The 22,122-nt window shown below is 41.6% G+C and overlaps 1 protein-coding gene across 2 annotated transcripts in view; it reads right to left on the bottom strand.

The window, feature by feature from the left end:
• The window catches only part of KCNB2 (potassium voltage-gated channel subfamily B member 2), a 202,891-nt gene that overhangs the window by 140,838 nt on the left and 39,931 nt on the right, over positions 1–22,122 (bottom strand). The window lies entirely within an intron of this gene.

Below are 22,122 nucleotides of genomic sequence, written 5' to 3'. Positions count from 1 at the left end.
TCTCTCAAAACAAGGCTTACTTTCCTAATTAATACAAATTACCCTGGATATAAACATTATCAGGAGGATTGAAAACTGGCTGAAAACATAAACAAAAGGTGATGATGAATGACAACGTATCAAATAGTGAGAATGTGTCTACTGAGGATCACAGGAATCGGAGCAAAATGTGGCTATTGCTAACCATCTCCATCAGAGGAAGGAAATACTTAGAGTAATAAAATTTGCAAATAATGCAAAACAGAGAGGAGTTGAGTATCCAAGTGTTGATAATAAAGTAACACTAAGGGGTCTATAAAGATTAGAAACATGAACAGACTGATGGTGAATTACAATTTACTCTGGGAAAATGCAGAGCCACACATGAATAGGAATGTACTTTGAGGCTTGTCTACATGTGAAAAGTTGCCCATACAGCTGTACAGAACAATTACACTTGTAAAACTACCAGGATACATCCCTTGTGCAGCCATTCCGCTCCAGAATAAAAAATGATTTCTTTACTCTCAAGTCAAGCCACTTTTATTCCAGAAAATCACTTCCCAAGGGAAGTTATGCTGGAGTAACTGGGTGCAGCTGTGCTGTGCACTGGACTGGGCAGCAACAAGGGGGTTATGCAGCAGCTCTGCCGCCAGCGTGCACGGTACAACAGCAGGATGCTGCAGCCCCACCATGAACCTCCATACGGTGGACTCTGCATTCTCCTTACCTATGCTGGCAGGTCTTCTCTGTTTAGAAAGCCCCTAAAACCCAGCAGGAGAGAAAGCCAGGAAGGCAGGAATGCTAAGGAGCCTGCAAACGCCATAGGCGGTAGCTCAGACATGATATTGCAATGCAGAATTGCAGCAAAACTGTGTTGGGGGGTGCAGAGGAATCCCAGTAGGAGAAAGGGAGGTGGCCTGGTGCTCCCCGTGGTGTTCCCTTTATGTAATTCCCTAACATGGCTGTCCCAGCAAGGTGGCATTGAGCTTTGCTCACTGTTGGAAATACTCAACATGTGCAACAGAGGGACATTCGAAGAGAAGCGGTGGAAAGCGCTGACTCATGAGGAGAGACCAGAGGAGTTAAACATGTAGCTGGCTAAAAGCAGGCTGAGTGGGGAACCCTGTAGTGCTTTATAAATATATGACTCTTGAGATGAATTTTCTTGGAGCGACACTAGAAATCATAGCATGCAGCTAAAAAAGGAAACATTTAGAGTAAGAGCTAGATAAAACTTCCTGACAAGGAACAACATTAGCCTTGGCAATCCCAAAGGGAAGAGGAAGAGATGAAAACTCACTTAATATGTGGGAGATCATGTAATCTGATTTTCCTGACTTGAAGGAAAGGTGAATTCACAGCAGGAAGCACACCGAGGGGAAAGCAGAAACATATAATAATTTGACTCTTACCATGAAGAGGTCAAAGCTAAGGTGCTAGTCCTTTCTCTTTAGTCTCAGGCGGCCACGCAGACACTGAGACTTTGAGGAGACCCTTCCCCAGAAGGGCCATACTGTACCTGGACTTCTCCTGCAGCACAGGGATCCCCAAGGGCACAGTCCTGCAGCAAAGACTCATGCAGAGGAGTTTCATTTCCTCTGCCTTGCGCTACTTAATGTCGACTACCTAGTGTGGCGACAGTTCTACGATGCTCAAATAAATCAAAAGGGATCAAAGTTTAGACACTAGTTGCTATTTCTTAACTGAAAAGCCCAGCTGACCCTTGAGACAGCGTTACCGCTGTCATGAGATAAACTGTGAGCACAAAATCCTTCTGCCACTCCTCAAGCCTTAACGTATGGCAGACACACAAAGGGGGATAGCCCTCTGCTACAGCAGATGCAAAACTAGGGGATTACACCTACCTGGATGATAAAGTGGCACTTTGCTCAATTTTCTTGCTAATATTCCACACTGCAGCATGGAAACTGTTCTCAAAATAGGTTTCTAATTTCTGTACAGATTAAATGCAACCAAGCTACTTCACTTGCTGATAATTTATCTAATACCTCTTAGCTGTGCCGTCACATTCACTACAATGAGTTGGACAAGGAGGTATCAGATGTCCTGTAGAAATTCAGAGAATTACTAATAAAGGAGCAGCCTGCTTGGATTAGACATACATTAGTACTGCTCTTCCAGGCTGGCACCTCTAAATCCTTATTCTCTTGCTGTCGCAGCTACATCCTGTCCTGCCTGTCATCCATCTCGTGCTTGTTAAACTCCTGTGCCATGTCATATCTTAGCTTAGCCCTCTGGAGAGAAAGAAAGGATCAAAGTATGTTGTGAAGAATCAGGGTTCATGTCTCCATGAAGGAAGGGAAAGTCTAGTCCAGCCTTCCCAAGGAACTAGCTGAAGTGTTACCTAAAGTTAAGCAACAGGGACCACCAGGAAAATTTCCAGCACAGAAAACAGAGAAATAAAGTTCTGCATGACTCATTCAGTAGATCCATGGTCTTGAGTGACTGAAGTCCTTACTTTTTGGCCAGCAGTGAACCCTTTAGGCTCACAGATCAGAACAGCATATGCTTTGAAATTCTCCCAGGATTTCCTTACAGGGATTTCTACAGGGAAGCATGATCTTGCCTTTAGGTTTAAACCCTGCAAAACAAATACTTCTTTACTAGTTTGTAATCTCAAGAATATCTGTGTAAATGAGAAGTAGGAATATTTTACTTCAAAGCTGTTACTCTGAACTTACGCAATTGCCACTGGGCTCAGAAACAAGTTGCAAAGAACTCAGGAAGTTAAAGGTGTATGAGACACAGAGACACTCAGTAAGTGTTATTTTGTATTTCAGAAAATAAGGAGCATCCCCAAAGGGGAAGTACCTATCTCAATAGCTCAAGTATGTGCTTCATGTCCCCACCATTGAGAAGTATAAACTAGAATAGGGAACCCAAACAAAGATACTTCTGGTTTGCTTTGCAGAATGAATGCAACTTGTATGCTTTTAAATGACTGGTTGGTTAATTCTAGAAATCAAGGATCAACACAGCAAAATGCATTAATAACCAAGAATTCAATGTCCCAAAATTAATTACAAAGGTCCTTCCCTGCAGTAAAATAATTCAGGTACTGATTCTTGTTTTCCAAGGTGCTGGAAGGAGTTTGAGAGACCAGGAAATCCACTTGGTCAAGCCCTTCCTGCCCCAGCTGCTGCTGGGGGGGCAGAGGAGAGAAACAGCAGGTAGAACTAAAAGCCCGAGAGTCTTCTGCAAGTCCTTAAGTGGGGGTGACAACTGGTCAGGAAATCATGCTTTTCTCCTTTTTTGTTAAAAGCATTACATGAATACTGTTACTTTTCCTACAAATCCTCCTTGCTCCCCTACTTCATCCATGATGGAAATTTTCTATTTAGTCAGTATGTTACTTTCTGTGAGAAGTGACAGACTTTAACTTGGTTTGGTGTGAGAGAAGTAGCTAGAGATGCATCTAAGCATCTTCTTGTGTAGGGCAAGGCAGATATAGGTAGAGAGGAGATGTGGGGTATGCAGACTGTGAGAACTCCATGTGGCTCATAATTATCACTTATAAACAGCTGACCATATTGTCTTTTTATTCTGTTTTTACCTGTTTTATCCTATTTATTATGGTGGTCTTTATTATTCTAGGCATTTCACACAAAATGAGCGAAGACATTCTGCCAGTAAGCATTCCTTCTTGCTTATTAGGAAACAGTAATTATTTGAAGTAAAGATGGTGCTAGTAGTGATTTAAAGAAAGATGAGTATTGCTGCCCAAAGCCTGCCTCTACAGTAATGCCCAGAAGATACGATGGTCTGGTGATAAATACTGCTTGCTGTAGGCCTGCCTGTTTAAGGAATAATAAAAGAAATATTACAGGGTCAGACGTGGCTGGAAGCTAACACATGCTATGAACAGATGCTTGCTAGTAAAGACTGGTAGTTCATTCATTTTGAATTAAACTGTAAATCAAGGAACTATGGAAGTGTAGGAGGAGTGGATTAAAAATCTAACAAAAAAGCTTTTGGTTTCTTAATTCCATGATCTGTCACATCCCTCCATCTGTGCAAAATGCGTGGGTGTTGTAGAAAAAACCTGAAAGAGTGGGATGTTAAAATGGTTTACACTGAGGTTCCTGTGCAGCGTGGCTGACTTTTACGCTTCCCAAACAGCACGATTTCAGAACACCTCTGCTTTTCTACAGAATCAAGCCAGACATATTTATCACCAGTCAGACAAAAAGTGATTTAAATAGCTGGACTGAAAATGGAAATAAAGGCCTTATCATGCTTGAAAAATGCCATTTACTTTAAAGTGAGGTTTTCTACTTTGTGAGCACTAATTTGAGTAATAACAGAAAACGACACTTGATATAAGATTCTGCTGATTTGCATTCAGAGAATCTTAGGCAGAACAAACCCCACCTTTTCAGAACCAACAAGAAAGACAGATTACACAAGATGTGTCTGAAAGAAAAATGACAAATGATTCCGAGGTTTTATTTTTAGTTTTACTTCAAGAATGGAACTTGCTTTTTCTAAGCTCCAAGTATCAATTGCTACACATTTCAAAAAATGATGAAGGGAGGCTGATCCTGAGAACTGCTCCCTGACAACAAAGTACAGTGCCTGGAACCTGACAAAATTAACTGAAAAGTGAATACATTTAACAGTCAAAGGAATAGTTTTAAGTGCAAACTCCTGAAATAATATCATATAATTCACGTATCATCCTAAGTTGCTGGATCTGTTACTTATTTTAACTGTCTGCATACTCAAGCACAGAGACATACATGAGAAAATGTGAAGTAGTTCATTCCTAACTATAGTGCTCATCTCTGTGCAGGGAAAGACCAAAGGGAAACTCCTTTCAGTTTGAACACAGCATGTTTTGATGCAAAGCGACTGGCAGTAACAAAGCTGGCTAGACCAACAAGAGTAGTACCAGAGGACTTCGTACCGCTGAAGGTTCCCACATGCAGCTCTACTTCTGTCATGCATGATTATCCCCATGCCCTGAACAACAGCCCATCTGGATGAAAAGAACAGGGGAGTAAAAATCATTGGTGTATTGCAACAGTGCAGAGACAAACCAAACTGACCCATAAATTCTCCCTACTACACAGGGACCAAAGTGGGAAAGATGGGTTGAAGAGTCCTCTCTTGATTCAGAGCATGTGTACCTCCCTATTAATAAAGAAAGATATTATTAATTACGATCTCCCACTATTTCCTGGGACAGATAATTCAAAATTCCCATCTGGCTGGTGTTTGGGAAGTTTCATTACAGGCCTTTCATATTTATGGTGTCTCATTATTTCTGGAGGAGTTTCTCACACTACTGGCAGCCATTCCAGCTTATCTCTGACTGTGAGACTACTCACAGCATCAAGGAGGGAGAAAAATAAAATAAAAACCTACTCTGCAAAAGCGAATGATGATAACTGGAAGAAGCCTACACTGAAAACAAGAAAAGGAAGAGTCATTTGAGATGTGGGCTGTGTGTGGGAAAGCCTGATCTCTGGGGACCTAACTGGCTGGCTGGAGGGTGGGGAAATGCAAGAGGATACCTACAAGAGAAATACAGGAAGAATCAAATGAGAGATTTTTCATGAAAAGGTAAAAGCAACTGTAAATGCAGATGGTAATTCCATCCCTTCTCCCCCTCTCCCCCTTCTCCACCCTCAGTGTTGAAAATGCTGTCCCAACCCCACAGATATATTTGCCCTTCCTGCTCTGTGATCTCCATCCAAAGCCTCCTGGAGCCAGTCATTTCAATAGGTTTTCCTAAGCTCAATGGGATCTACGAACTGATGACCCTGTTTTGTGGGAAAATCCTTTCCAATCTCATGAGCTATCAGAAAAGAAGAAGGAAAGAAGGCAAAGTGCCCACCATCCTCTTTCCTTCTGCTATGTGACAGAGTGAGCAAACACATAGTTCCCTTTAGTCCTGACTGTACAGACCAAGATCTACAAAGAGCCATGGAGATATCTGGAAATTCCTATTAGGGATACTCTGCAGTCCCTGTTAACTAGTGGGGACAAACCTGAACTGGTTTTTGCAGAGTACCTGGAGCAGCACAAAAATCGCCCCAGGCTGCAAAGCACAGAAACACACAATCACAGAATGGCTGAGGTGAGAAGGGACCTCTGGAGGTCATCTGGTCCAATCCCCTGCTCAAGCAGGGACACCTACAGCTGGTTGCCCAGGACCGTCTCCAGATGACTTTGAGTATCTCCAAGGATGGAGACTCCACAACCTCCCTGGGCAACCTGTGCCAGTGCTCGGTCACCCTCACAGGGAAAAGTGTTTCCTGATGTTCAGAGGGAACCTCCTGTGTTTCAGTTTGTGCCCATTGCCTCTGGTCCTGGCACTGAACACAAAATGGGCAAAATCTCTTCAAGAAGCTGGAAGAAGCTCGAGTACTGAGAATTTGAGCACTGACTTGCTGCTTCTTCACTCCTTGCAGTTCCTGGACTGGTTAATTTAAGGTTAGCCTGGGTTTGCATTTAACCCACTTTAGTCCTATGCAAATCTAAGGTCCATAAGGTAATCTACCTTTTTTTGGTTTCCTTAAGCAGTAAGTTAGATCAAAAATATACTTTTTCTGATCATTACAGTACTTCAGTGCAGTATTGTAGGTAACAGTGTCCCCCAAAGTTACCCTTCAGTTGCAGATGTGTTGCAGTCAGACCAGCATAGCCAAGAAATATGATATAATAATACTACCTATGAGAAGACTCCTATATATTCATATTGCATATGTGTGAGGCAGTGGCTCTTTCAGCTATATCTTTGACCATAACAGTAATAGTTTTAAAAGAAAAAAGTTTGCATTTATACTTCATTCATGAATTTGTTTTCCACTATGTTAGCAGTTTTAGGCTTGCTGTATCTTGTCTTCAAAATATTCTTAATAGGAGCAGTCAGGGAATATTTACATTTTAATTAATAAATATTCCAATAAACTGGAGCTTATTATTGGCAAAAAACAGGGAACGAAGAGTGGGTTACTGCTATTTAATTTAATGGCACCAATCAGCTCTTTTCACTGTGGCTTTTCTGCAAACAATTTACTGTGTAGAAGTATTTTTTTTGTCATGCAAATCATTTTGAACTAATATTATACAAATTTATTCACAAAAGACTGCAAGTGCGTTTCAGAACAATAATAAGCTTTAAGTGGTTTATATCAGAAACAGTTTTTCCAAGCTTGGAAAGGAGAAACAATGCTCAGAAAAAGTTCAGTTCAACAAGATCACAATCTGAATGAAATGGGTCTAATTGTCATCACTTTCCACCACTATGGCAGCATTCAGGATTCCTATAGCATTCCTGTAAGCTACAAAGCTACATTCTCAGGCTCTGTGAGGTGCCTTATCGCATGGATGCTGGGTAAAACAGCCTCAAGGTAAATGCAAATCTCTTTCTCCATGTTTGTAAATTCCTAGTAAGATCCATTTAGTGAAAATGAAAGAAGAAAATGGATATCCCATTATGGCACCTCTGAATGCTTCTGTTCCAAAGAAGAAAATGGAGGTAAAATTGGTAGAGGTTGCACATGTCAGGCTTGAATGATGGGAGGAGGGAAATGCTTCTCGAGAAAAGTCAGCTTACAATATCAATTGGTAAAAATATCTCACAGGGCTAGCATCTGATGCCTACTGCTGATATAGGATATATGGATACAAAATTTATAAGCCAAGCCAAGTGTCTGTAACCATCTAACATAGCATGTAAAGCAGAGATGAGCAACTCAGAAGACTGTGAGAGCTCTGAGGGCCCCCTGAATGCCCAGGAGGTCCCCCCTCAGCCCAAGAGCTGTAAGAGGCAGTAACTCTCCAATCCAGGGGAGTTTGCAGCTCAGCAGGAGCCAAGAGCAGGGACACTTGCCTTTCCCCAAGGACCAAGTTTGTCAAGCTTGTGTCAGTCTTGTGCACCGCAAAACATGAGCCAGTATGCTGCCACTGGAACCTGGGCTGAAAGGTTTACAATAAACGAGTGAGCTAGGGACCCTCAGGCTGATCCTGTATTGTCATCACATTGTCTTGGGAAACAAGAAGTAAGCAATTATCTTAGCCCACCAACCTGGAGAAAGGGAAACATGGGGTTAATATTGGAGAGGAAACCAAGTTCCAGACAAACCTCTCAAACTTCTTAAATGACTAACCAGAGAAGACTGACTTAAAGAAATTAAGCAGATCTTAAATCACATTCGTTTCATTTCTTTCTGTGTATACTTCCCATCATTCCCAGAAGAAACTTTAACTGATGTCCCTCAGGTCCTGTTTGGGAAGCTGTACAGAGCTGCACCTCTTCTCCCCAAAGACCTTCCATTTGCTGAGGGTTACTCAGAAGAAGTCTGGAAACAGCTGGGGTAAGAATTGTACAGACACTAACAGTTATAATTCCAGGGTCAAGCCTGTTTCAGTAGAAAAGGAAACCTACCTAAAGGAGCAGACAAGCCTCACTCAGAATACGGGATGCAAGACACATACCAGAACTTAAACACAACTGGTATTATCAGAATCATAGTTTTCTGCTCAGGTCTGGGTTTAGAACAGACACGTTTTTTTCCCAGTTAATTAAATCAACTTGCAAGTCGACCTCAAACCCTCCTAGAAAATGTAAGATGGGTTTAAAAAGAAAATAATAACACAGTTTAAAGAAAATGGATTAGCCTTCTGACTTCTGTGTATTTGGGCCATGCATCTACGCTTCTTCCCACAAACATGACAGCTAGAAAATCACTTGAAAATTACAGCAGGGATCCTAACTATCAGTTGTTTCTGAGCTTTTCACATTGAGTATCACAGGGTGTGCAACCAACTGTGAAGACATGGCAACTCTGTATGGAAGACAACTTCTAGATCTCCCTGAACTCCCCTCATGAGTCTACAGATGCTTTGGTTCATTCCTTGAAGGTGCAATATGCAGGAGCTTCCCGGATCTGCATGTGGATTACCGCTAGTTGGCTATACTCTCCGCAACACTTTCGTTGTGAGAGGCAGTTCAGTGCCCAGAGCAAACTGCTGCTTCCGTAACTGCAGACTAGGCAAGAGAGAACAATCCACCACTCCAGCTTGGTACTACGCAATACAATGTATGTTTTTCAAAAGCATCACCTCAGCAAACAATGCCAATCATTTAAAGTTAAACATTCTTAAGTACAAAACTTACTGAAAAATGTTTCACATAGAGAAATATTCGCTGAGAGCATGCGCAGGATTAAAAGCTCAACTATGAGAAACACATGTGGCTGCAATTTCATATACAGTACTAATAGCTGAATTATCAAATGGCCAATTATACATCTAACTGGTCATTTGCATTTGCAGCATTTATGATTACAATGTAATCATAGTAACTAGCCTTGCTAGTGCCTCCCTGTTCAGCAGAAAAGCTAGGTGTACAGCTTTGTATTTTAAAACAATCTATGTGGAAATCAGGACTTTATTTACCCATCTATCATAACTCCGGTCCAGGGACCATGTCTTTCTTTTACAGCATCTGATACTGCTGTTTACACTAAGACAAGGTAGAGTGACTGACTTGAAATATTTTTGCCTGTCATGATGTATTGCAAGAAAAACCTGGAAAGTTTTAGAAGAAAATTAAGCTCTTTATATACACTTGGACGACTGCCATCCATGTAGTCACCAAGAGCTTCATTGCAGATTCAGTCATATTACTTCTTGGTTGCTACAGACAATAAAATACAATGTCAGCATAAGCTCATAGAAGACCATAGATGTGATTCAAATTCCACCAGAGTCAAGGGAAATGCTGCCATAGGGCTTGAGGGAGCTTTGGATCGGGCCTTGCAGCATGCATACATGGTTTCTCAATGTGTGGGTCTGACTGGCAGACGGAGAATGGTGCACACCAACACAAGCTGCTGCTTTAGCATTGCAGCCAGGTCAACGCGTGGCTACAGGGATGCACGTAACACTATTCCCTTTGTGCTGGGAAACCTGCAGTATTGGAGCTGTCTGGGAAGGAATCCGCCTATCTGTCTGATGTCAGCTATACCGCACTGCCTCAAGACAGTGGGAAATATATGGCGTACATGACACGGCTGGCCCATACGTGCCGCATGTAGGGCTAACTGAAGATATAGGCTCACGACTCACCTCTCATATAGTGCCAGTACACTCCGCAACTCCTTCTGCAAGGCTGGGCTTGCATTCAAAGAAAAGACCCTCAGACAAACCTGGTATCAAATGCAGAATGAAGCCAACACCAACATTTGCATTATAGATGTGATGCATACACTGCCTTGCTGGGACTTGCAGACTTCCTGCAACTCTTCAAATATGATAGGATCCTGTCTTTTAAAAAGCAGAGCATGAGATGTGTTAAGTAGGAAGAAAAGGACACTATTTATCTTTTTTACCTTCCCCTTTACACACTTCTGTACTACTTGGTTTTTCTTTTTTCCCCTGACAGCTCCCATGTCCTGGGTCCGTAGTAGGAGTTTATTTAAATAAACAGAATTTACAAGGTCATAAATATTGAGTTCTCTTTCCAGTTAAAAATACAGAGCAGCTGAACTTGACATTAAAGGGTCATCCAAAATCAGCCATTGATTTTTAGATAGCAGGATGGGAGTTCTGCACTCAGAAAAATGGCAGTGAGACCACGGAAATATAAATGTGATATTGAAAGGATTTTGTTATTTTGCCTAGAATATTAAGCAGCTTTGGGAACTGATGTTGCTTTTCTTAAAACTGCAGGAAACACGTTCGTCTATTTTTCTATTTTCATAATCATCTGCCATACTATGCAATTTTCAAACTTTTTGGCAGCTTTTGCAGAATTTTGTGGCACTTCAATAATTTTTCTTTTTTACAGAATCTATGGAATTCCTCATTTCCATTGAATGAGAGCTGTATTTAAAAGATGAACAACCATTTTTACCAGAGAACTATTAAAAACAAAGTCTGACAGAGCTCTGACATTTTGCATTTCTGCTTTTTTCTTTCAAATGTTTTGGCTAGCTCTGACAATACTATAGCACTTAAGTCACTGTGAAGTTTTACTAATGAATGCTTCAGTATGGCTAGATGTAAAGAATTATGATGAGTGCAAATAACTGTAATATAGACGTTTTATCAATTATTTTCTTCCCTCTATGCTTTTTTCCCTCTATTACTCGAATCTTTGTGTTCTTTGAGACTCTCCTGTTGCATATGTTGCACATATCTCTCGTGGTAGTAAGGAGACTGCCAAAAATATGACTGCACTTTTTCTAGTATTTGGTGAGGTGACATCAGAGGATGCTACACTTCATGAGATGCTTTCCATGGAGACTGGGTCAGGTCCATATTTTTTAGCTCTATCTGTCTAAGACTGGAGGAGAGAGTGTTTCAATCTTTTTAGTACCAAGGCTTTGATGAGATACTAAGCGATGGCTGGAGGAAGGTCAAAATATTCATCATCCATGAGCTGCCAAACACCGTGTGGACATGGGGTGATCCCACACAGCTCCCTTGAGCCACAAAGAGGAAGAAAAATACTTTTGCTGTGGCCCAGCTCCTGACCTGCAGCTGCCAGCCCTTCGCACCTCGCTGCTCTCGCCTCCCCACCTAGGGCTGCAGGTGAGTAAAAAATGCCCTTCACTCCTCTGATCTCGGCTGGCTGGCATCAGCCCCCACACAACTGCCTGCTCCCCAGCTGGTTAAAATACTGGCTAGTGATAGCTCGCTTCTTCTGCAACACTAATTGCTTCCATGCCTGCCTTACAATATGTCTAAATGGAGCTCAAATAAATCTAATGTCCCAGTGCCTCTGGACTCTGATATCATGAACCTCGAATAATGACAAAATGATGAATAGCTGCATGTTGCAATTCAAACTTTTATTACAAATAAATTTCGAAACAATACCCTACTACAGTTCATTTTTTTTATATTGCCTCTTTTAACTCAGCTTTTAAATGGTTCTCATGAATCTGCAAAAAGGCCAGTTTTACACAGTTATCTTAAAGGGGTCACATATACTTTGAGCAGAAGTTGGGAAATGAGTTATAAGTACATATATATATATATATATTTGTTGTAAGTAGGTTTAAAAAATACACTTGGGATGCAGAGCTTTTAAAATGCATGTTTGCTTATTTTTCCCTAATAGAAAATATCCTTCCAAACTGGATCACAGTCATCTGTAGCATGTAAGAAGAAAATGAGCACATTTGCAAAGCAGGTTGGAAAAAGGCTAAGGGAGACAGAAGATTTCTGAAGACTTGACAGAGCTTTAGTTTAGCAAGAGAATTGAGTTGATACGTTACTGAAGAGACATTTTAGTTATGACTGGAGAAGTATGTGGCACTTAGAAATGCTGAAAATGGCAAATTTTTTATGGGCATTATGCAATTACTGTCCTAAAACACATCTTTCACTTTTACTGCATTATTTACTAGGCTGGTTGTAAACTCTGAAACCTCTTTTCATGTGGATTATATTTAACACTTACAAACTTAATTTGGCTCTAACATCAGCATCACTTTGCTAGTGGTGAAGATGGAGCTTCACCCCTGTCTAGGAAGTCTCTGAAGTCCACGCATACAGAAAACCCGCTGTCAGAAGGGGGCTGGATGGCCTCAGCCTGCACCAAAGTGCCTTCAGCTGGGTCCTGCAACGCCTGAAATCCATCTCTCTTGTCCCAGTAGGGTGACTGACAGTGCTGGGGTTCGGGATCCAGGCCACTGCCCTGTCACAGTGAGTTGGGCACCTCCGGAAAGGCAGGCGGAGGAGAAGGCACGCATCGCCGGCTGATGGCATTCAGATTTATCTGTGCCGGTGCTGCAGCCAGTGGGCATTTAATTATATCATTAGGTTTATAACATAATGTAAGTCATCTTATCAAGGAAATTGCCTAACTAAGCAAAACTCCCAGGGGTAGTACTGGCACAGCATCCCTGCCCACACCAAGTGCCCCAGGGAGGCACCCAAAGACTCCTCAGGACAACAGGGGAGCTGCTGGTAAGTTTATGGGCTTCCTGGGCCAGGTGCTTGCTGAAGTGTCAGTGTTCTCAGCATCCTAGGCAGCCAGCTTCCGTTTTTGCTCCTAAAATAAGTGCTCTTGGTTTGTTTCATCAATCCCAAAGCAGTAATGATGAGCGTTTCCATCTGTGCACGTGTTGGATGTGTTGTTTCCTCAATGAATACATAAATGTATTTCTATATTAAACATTTATGCATTTTAAATTTATAAATATTTTAAAAAATTATAATACATGGATTTATACATTAAATACATATGTCTATATACAGGCATTTTTATGGATGCAAATTTTTTTCATACTGCCTCCCCGTCAAGAGAAAAGGTACTGAATATTTGGCCAGGATTCTTCTAATCTCTAATGAAGTATGTATACCTGACAAGCTGCATCTCTCACTGTATTACAACCTCTGAAGACTGTGCAGTGCTTTAGGCATCACACAAATACAAGGATTGTGAGGTTGGGCAAGAGCTGGCAACACGCAAGCAATGATGCTATTTTTTTCTTATTTTGGCTAAGATTTCTCCTCAGGAAGTATTTTTCTTCCCCCAAAGCTTCTAATTTACAATATTTTCAAGTCTAAGTACTTCAGATTGTGACCTGTCATATCAAGAATTTATTTACATATGAAGCAGACAGTAATGCATCTGCTTAAGAGCAAGAACCCATCACTGTTTTTCAAAGCCTAAAAGGCAACTTTAATTTCTTCCCAAAAATTTGCACATAGGTCACAGCTCAAAGGCTGTCAGGCTCAGAGCATGTTTTTACATATTTTTGATTATAGTATGAGAATTAAAGAGATTAGAGTATTTTGAAATAGGACAGACCTCCTTTTTGCAAACCACTGAGAGAACTGGGTACCCAATGATGAAACCGAAGTGGAAATCCAACAGGCTTCACCAACAGAAACAAATCTAACGCCTCTGGGAACATGACATGCCTGGAAACCAGGAGCAGAGCAGGCAATTAACAGCCCAGGGAAAAGCTCATCAGGCCCCGGCGCAGGAAATCTCCCTGCCTCCCGGCATCCCGCAGGTGGCTGGGAAGCCCTGGAAAGCACTAAGGGTCAGATTACTCACCACTGACGTCGGTAAGCACGTACTCATATAAATAGTGCAGTGACATCAGTAAAATAACTTGTGTGAGCAAGAGCTGGTGTGTGGGAACAGGGCTACAGCATCCCGCCCTGCATCAAACCTAACGACACCCTGCACCCTTCCAGCATCCTTCACCTCAGGTTCTCAAACTCGGGTACTTGCAACACTCCTGTTATCATCAGCCACTTGGCACCTCAGAATAAAATCACTGCTGACACATCTTCCCTTCATTTGTTGTGAGCAGCCTGTTACTAAGTTGCAAGAGTGCGAGCCTGGAAGGAAATCTCAGACATCAAGTGTCAGGTAGGGAAGTGGGCAATTTTACAGCAAATGCTTCCCAACAGCGAAACTGAGTCATGTGAGAGTAAACAATTTCCTACAGCCAAACAGTGAGTCAAAGAAAGGGTCAGGAAAAGTTTGCAGAGTCGTGAGTATGTATGCCTTGAAACAGCAATGGGTGATACTCTTTTGTGATGCCGATGGCCAGTATTACAGAGGCTGAAGTCAGTATTTCAGTTTGCGTGCTTGAATTTAAATTTGTGTCTTCTTTTATGGTTACGACCAGAATCCCAAAGATGTAGCCACACCACCTTTCATTGGTTTCACAGGCAGCCGGACATGTATGTTGTTTAGCAAAGCCAGGCCTTAGCATCTTGTTGCTTCATTTTTGCAAAGCAGGGCTCTTTTCTGGGCTTGTTTTTGGGGCTACTGCACGTTCACAGCTGCTGGGTGGGCTGTTACTAGCCGGCAGGGTGGGAGTCATAGGTCAGCTGGATTTGTTGACTCTCCCTCACCACCAGCAGGATTTGAACTGTCTCGCTCTGAAAAATATGACAGATTTCAATAAGAATACACTTTTACTCGGTGAGACAAGGGATAGAGAGGGAGTGGGGAAATCTGTGGCAGGGGGACGTGCGCGCCCGCCGCTCCTTCAGAGGGAAGTCGCAGTCATCAGGAGCGCTTTTGGGCTGTCAAGGCAGAGCGTCTAATGCGTCGTGCCACAACTGGGTTGGCGTTGTCATTACTCTTTCATGTGGCATCCTCCCTCCTGCCCGCGTGCTGGCGTCGGCTTGTCCGGGTGCGCTGCAGCAGCCGCGCACTCGCTCGCGGGGAAGCGACCGGCACCCAGCTCGGGGCAGGGGTGGCCAGAGTGGCGAGGCTGAACCCGCTGATCCCCGCTACCGGGGATGCCGTGATGAGACGTGACACAGTGACCGCCTGCTCTACGCTCCCCCCGCTATAGCAGTCTGCTTGTAAAGGCAAACCTGGGCCAGGTTTGGGTAAAGCCTGAAGCAGCGCAGCGAACCTGCGGCTGTGTTTGAGACTGGGGCTTTGCACTGAGCTATTGAATAGCACGTACTAATAAGTGAGGGCAACTGCATTTAAAAATGGGCTTGGGATGGTGTTTGAATCTCTAACCTACCTAATAAAAATCTGGTATTTGTACCTAATACTAATCCAATACTGTGCATTTACAAAGTCTTTTTCTGACTCTGCAAGCTCTTTCTGCAGACAATTAAACATCATGAGAAATGCACAGCACTCCTTTCCTTGGTGCCAAATCAAGCTACAGTTGGTGGAGTTTCAACTTTGAAGTCGCTTAGATGTTTTATGGTTCCCTCAAACCCACATAATGTCAGAGGGCCAACACGCTCACAGGGACCAGAACCACACGCAGATCTTACGCAGGTCCTTGTGAGGAGGTGCTGCAGACTTCCTCGCAGCGCTGCTGTTCCCAATTCTAAATGTACATCTCTACCACATGCTCTTTTTAAGCAAGTATTTCTCAAACTCCTGCTGGAGGTTAGACCTAAAGTGCTGCAAACTGATTAAAAATGTCTTGTAGTTGTTTTAAAATTGTATGATGTTGCCAGAGGAATGGCTGCATGATGAGACAGTAAATTCCTTCATGTGAAAGTAAAAATTATCAAGAATGACTTGTGCTGAGTACAAGGTACTCCTTGAAATTTGTGAGACTGTCTCCTGCATATAAAGATAGCCAGCAAGGTCAGACTGTTCATGTACCTTCATGACGCAGACAGGTCACATATGGATCCTTCTGAGGACTCCTGTCACCCTCAAACAGCCAACCCAATCTTTCCCCTGCACCAGGTCAAAGTCTAGAAATCAGAAGACTGGATAATCTCTGACTGTATCTACGAATGTGATAGAGATGCTGTAGAGACATGAGGAAAAGAAATTAGACAGATACAGGGTACAAGATATAAATTACAAAGAAGTTATGGAAAGAATAAATCCAGCTGAGCATAGGGTTGGGAGGAAAAACCAAAAGGGTATGGAAACTCCTGGAGAAAGACAAAGAGAGGAGGACTTGCAGTGCTGGAGGGAAGACAAGAAACTGGGCTGGTGGAGGACAATACAACCTGAAGAAAGAGGGGAAAAAATGAAGCATCAGGAGATAGGATAAAAAGAAAAATAGGAAAAAAGAGGAAAAATAGGAAAAAACAAATCCCTGCTACTCAGAGTATGCCTACGTGACTCCTCAGTGAATGCAACTGCTTTCTGAGTGCGTGCTAGACTTAATTTGCCATGAATGATAGATTTCAGAAGAACTTTAGATTTCAATATGTACTGTGAAATGTTCCCTGCTCAGCCGTTCCTGTAGAGTGGGGAAAATGGCAGGAAATCATTGTGAACAACAGCGAGTGTTATTTTGAGGGAGACATAATGGCTTGTTTGGTTTGACATGGAAAACAGATATAACTGCGACAAAAGCATTTAAATGCTAATCTGTCATTTAGAGCGGGTAAACAAAAACTAACGCACATAAAATCTGTGGTGCTTGTGAGCGAGTGCTCTAGAAGCCTGAAATACTGGTTAATTTAGAGAAGACAGGCATCTTTTTGCAAGCAGAATTTACACCTGAAATATATGAATGTCGAGAGCAAAATTTAGGTACTCAAACCTCTGTTTCCTGGTGGTGGATTTGGATCATACAGTTAGGGTCACAGAAAGGAGTGATTTTTCATTTGCAGTATATTTCTCAGAGATGGAAACATGCAGGCCAATATTTTCCTGGAGCAGTTAACACCTGCGCAGTCCTATCAAAATGTACCGCACATGTGACCAGATTTGATAGATTACATCATAGAGATCCTAAATTCGTTACACTGTTCTGCCTTTTGTATATCCTCATGCCCACAAAGCAACGGTAACTCTGATCAAGAGCCAAGGAAGTAAAGGCAGCTCTGGGTGAGTCTGGAAGAAATGTGTTTTCTTGATCACAAGCCAGCCTGTTTCCTAAGACACTTCCCTGAGCAACTGAGAAAACCTTGGAGAACATTTCTAAAATCACAGTGCCTGCCACCAGCCTCCCAAGTGTCATACCCAACCAGAGGTCACCGGGAATGATGCTACTGTCAAACGGCTCACCCCACTGCAGGGATGGAAAGAAAGGGTAGGTTTCTTTCCACTCTGGGGGGAGTCTCCTTAGGTCAGCAACTCTAGTGTCAGCCTCCAGCCATACCACAGAGACGCAGGTCTAGGTCCTCAGACTTCACCTTTCTATAAATAAAAGGAATGGACCTGAGATTTATGTTAGTATCACAGGTTTTGTCTCTGTTGCAAGGAGGTCTCTATGAATTTATAGTTTCATTAAAGCTTGTAAAAAGAAGAGGAGAACAGAGAGGAAAGAGTAATTTATTGCAATGTATCAAAAAATACCTTGAAGTCCTTACTTAGAGAAGATTTCCACTGACGTCTATCAGGGCTACTATGCTGTATAGGTACACAGGCAAAGAGGGGAAAACCTCAGATTGCATTCTGCACAAATGGAGCTTGAGAAGGAAATAGTCAATTTAAGATTCACGTAGTAGTTTAAAATTTACTTGAAAACTGTATTAGTCTTACTACCCTTCCTGCCTTCCTCCTTTAAAGTTTCTTAATTATTCGTTTCTGCCCAAGTTTGTGATTAGCTTCACTGTACCTATGTTTGCTTCTTTTTTTATATACTTTTCTTTCTATTATGCCTGCTTGTATGTGGAAGTCTTCGATACACACATAGACAAATAATGAAGAAAGTCTCTACAGTGGACAAAATGTGGTCATATAACCAATCTCAAGCAAGCAGGCAAAACGACAGGAACAGAAAAAACTCAGTCACCTGCTCCTTCTCCCTGTAACATGGTGTGGTTTATCTGCTTATTATCTACTCACGTGGCTTTTGTCACGCAAGCCTCTGAGCTCCTGATAACTGCTGAGTAACTTGTACAGAAAACATGCTTTTATAGAAATAGAAAAATATTTTAATTTCCAGTTGATGAGTGGCTGCCAAAATACACAAAAATAAAACCTAGTGCAGTTAACAGGACATTTTGTAATGATCTATCTGGATCTGACCTTGGCATGATCAGACTGTGGCAGAATTGGTTTTAGTCCTGGGTCTTCACTTCTTAACTTTCCTTTGTCTTTTTCCAATACACACCCTTCTGTAATAAAGGAAAAAGCTATGTGTCCTCTTTGTATGAAGACTTGCACTTTCTTGTGATCTTAACATGGCCTTTTTAATAAATACATAATTTATAGCCCTGGAGTATAAATGTGAAACTTCTGTTGAGCTAGCAACTTTCCCGAGCCCCTCAAATGGACGGTCATTTGCTCTATGCCATAGGGAGGTGCTGGTTCATGGGAGGTCTCCTTCTGAACATCACTTGTCCAGTGCTTGCTGTTTGTTCCATGACTAAAACAGTGAAGAAGCAAAGGCTATGCCTTTCCTACACAGAGCCTGCGTCAAAATGCACGTTAAAGACATCTTCTTAGAAATCTTAAATTATAGTTGACAAGTTCAGAACCAAATCATCCTCCACCTATCTTGAGACACTTATCCACAGGAGAAAACATAATCATTCATTTGACAATCATCACCAAAATTCGATGTTCTTTGTGATATTCTATTTGTGTTTATGTTACGCATTTGAAAGCACTGATAGGATAAAAATCTGCAGAAACTTTCTTCTCCAAGAAAGTTTCCAACTCAGTTTCAAGTACAGAGTTTCAAGGTATTCTGGAACTGTCTGAAAACTATTCTGTAGGATAAAGAAGCCAACACAGTATTCAATATTACATTTTGAGAGTCTGTGAAATTACTATGTTGCTTCAAAATGTGTAATTATGCCTGTGTGGGCTTTGACATTGCTCTTTCAACTGACAAACATAATCTCATAGTGTGTCTAAGCCTCTCCACACAGATCTTACAAGCTTTGCTCTGTTGTCAATATCCTGCCTTGGGTTTCATGACCTAGGTTCAGTGAATACTTCAGGACATCCAGCACATGGCATCAGACATCTTGATGACACCAAACCTTGCACACTGCTGTTTAATGACCTCTTGTATTATTTTTGTCTGTTGACTTTCTAAACCCATCAAAGCAGATTACAGCCACTTATAGTGTTCATGTCTTCTGAGTCCTCTGCTCAGCTTAATTCAGCAAGGAAATCACCTTATCTGTCAGATATTCACTGTACCCCAAAATCTCTCTAAAATACATCATAATCCTTCAGTTGGGCTAAGAAAGGATCCCTTTTCAAAAATAATTACACAATCTGTTTTAAACATCTATTTTGTTCTGATATACATAAAGGACCATATTTTACTTCCTTCTCATTCTATTCTGTGAGCAGTTCACTGATGTCAATGGTGAAAGGTATGAATACAGATGGCAGGCTATCACTTTTAGTAATATAGTTCTTGTTAAAAGTCCCACAGTTGTAAAATTACTCCAAAGCAATACAACATAATGATGTACAGAAACTGAGCCCAGGCAACACAGGTACACATATTTCTCAGGCATAATTCCTGATAGTTTTGCATACTTATACCTGGGATAAGATTTGCTGTGATGAATACAAATGTGTTTGTCTTGCCTTAGACAGCCACTTCTTTTTTAATTGGAAAGGCGACTACAGCAGGATTTGCTGAGAGCTGTTATTGTGTCCCCATCCTCTGTTGTTGCCCCTTCTCAGATGAAGAAAAATTAATAGGAATAAATATATACGTTAAGGCAGTAGCAAAGTCAATGCTCTACCATTGCTAAGTATTATTTCAGAATATCTGATTGGGATTGAATGGGATGGGGAAAAAACACAAGAAATCATTTTTTTCAACCCTTTTATTTGGACATATCTTTGCTCTGGATGTGTAAACTGTAACCATTAATTCATACTTGTGAAGAGAAACTGAAGCTAAATAAAATGAAAACTTTAAGTAGCAGTTGATGTTCTGCATTAGCAGACATTAATGTGAGCAGTATATTTAGTTGTTTTGTTTTCTCCTCAAAGAAAGATGACATGCTGCATTTATGCAGGAAAATTTACTGCCACCTGACTAAAATTAGATAGTCCACATTTATGCTTTGAGTTTATGTCATTATCCTGGGAATGGTGTGGGAGTTTAAACCTATAATCTCTGCACACATAGGGAATGGATGAGGACTATTTTGAATAAATGTGACAGCCTCAGAAATTCAGGTCTTAGCATTTGAGTCATTTTTTAATGAACTTAAAGCATAGGTGCTGGAAAGCAAAAGTGGATGGGAGAGGAAGGACAAGTAACCAAGTGTACCATATGGGTATTTAACGTATCTGCCAGCCTGCTGTTTAACCACTCTGGAGTCTTGTAATAGTATTAGCTGACACAGACGTGTGACCGTGCTTATCAGACGTCACTGATGGGCTAAGAGACATGCTGTGGTGGTAAGCCCTGGCACTTCAGTTTACATTGCACGCTGCAGCTCTGAGTGGGAGCTGATTTAGCTCCTGCTAGTTATACTTTCAAATGGTCAGCTACTTAGTAGATAACAAAACACCGACAAGTGTAACAACTCTCGACAGATTTTCTGACTTTCCTGAACTTCTGTTGACAACTTCTGCTTCCCTGCATTGACAATTTTTTTGAAAGCAAGCTCAGAGCCCAGAGCCTTTGCAGTCTACCACTGGCAAACTGTATGGGGGGGGGGGGGGGGGGGAGGCAACAGCAGCTCTCAGTAAATGACACCCGTTCTCAGTAAATTAGTTGTGTAGATTTGTCAGACAATGACAATTTTCAATTCCAGCCCTCCGATGTCTTTCCACGGCAGCTTTGCATATTGCAGCATATTGCGTACTATCTTTGCTTCCTACAATAGGCTGTAAATGCAGAGAGGCAGGAAGTAAATACCTAATCCAAACCCAGCGTCAGCGTTATTTTGTTTGGATCCTACCTCGCTGCACTCAGCTGCACCATGTCTTTCCAGAACCAAGCTCTTACATTGAGCTCGTGTTATAAAAACAGGTGCAAGGCAATATTAAAATCTAACGGAAAATATTGCCGTTTCCTTCAGATGCCTATTTCCCACCAACTTGAAAAATTAAAGTACTTTCTCATGTACCTGACATGTCTGTCTATCTGTAAACCTGATATCCTAAGTTCTAGATCTATCATAAGCATGCTGGTTTGGATCATGACACAAATCCATGATGATGAAGCTATCCCTTGAACAGCCGTAAGAGTAACTCATGAGCCTATCAATCAAAAACTACATGCTCTTTTCATTTGCTCTAACTTCTGTGCTAAATTCTTAAGAGACTGTTTAATGGATGTAAGAAAGTTTTCAGAAATTCCTGACAGGCTGGATCACATCTTACAAAAGGAAAAGCAACTATTATCCCAGAGAGCATATAAACAGAAACCATTCATCTAAAAGCCAGAATACAGCAAGGCTCCCTTATGAGGCCAATTTTGTGTTTGTAAAGCCCTAGTTTCTCCTATGTTATTTCTCCATTATCTTTCAATCAATACAAAACCAGAGTAGACCAGATAGAGTGGTTCCTTTGGTTTTCCATGAAATTATTAACTAAGTAGGCAAGACAACAACTGTGCATCATTTCTGTACACATCTACAATCATGTGTGTTCATGTTTGTGCATGGGTAAATATGTGTATATATACTCACGACAATGGCTTTTCAGTAAAATTAACAAGGCAAATCCTGCAGGGCTAATTAGTTTTTATTGCACAAAACCCTGGCAAAAAGTTCTCATTTCCTCCCATTTAACAGTTTGGACTTGAATTGGCT

The sequence above is a fragment of the Haliaeetus albicilla genome, chromosome 3 (genome assembly GCF_947461875.1).
Source record: "Haliaeetus albicilla chromosome 3, bHalAlb1.1, whole genome shotgun sequence".
Classification (NCBI taxonomy): domain Eukaryota; kingdom Metazoa; phylum Chordata; class Aves; order Accipitriformes; family Accipitridae; genus Haliaeetus; species Haliaeetus albicilla.
The sequence above is the reverse complement of the archived record's forward strand: the minus strand, read 5'-3'. Positions and strand labels throughout refer to the sequence as shown.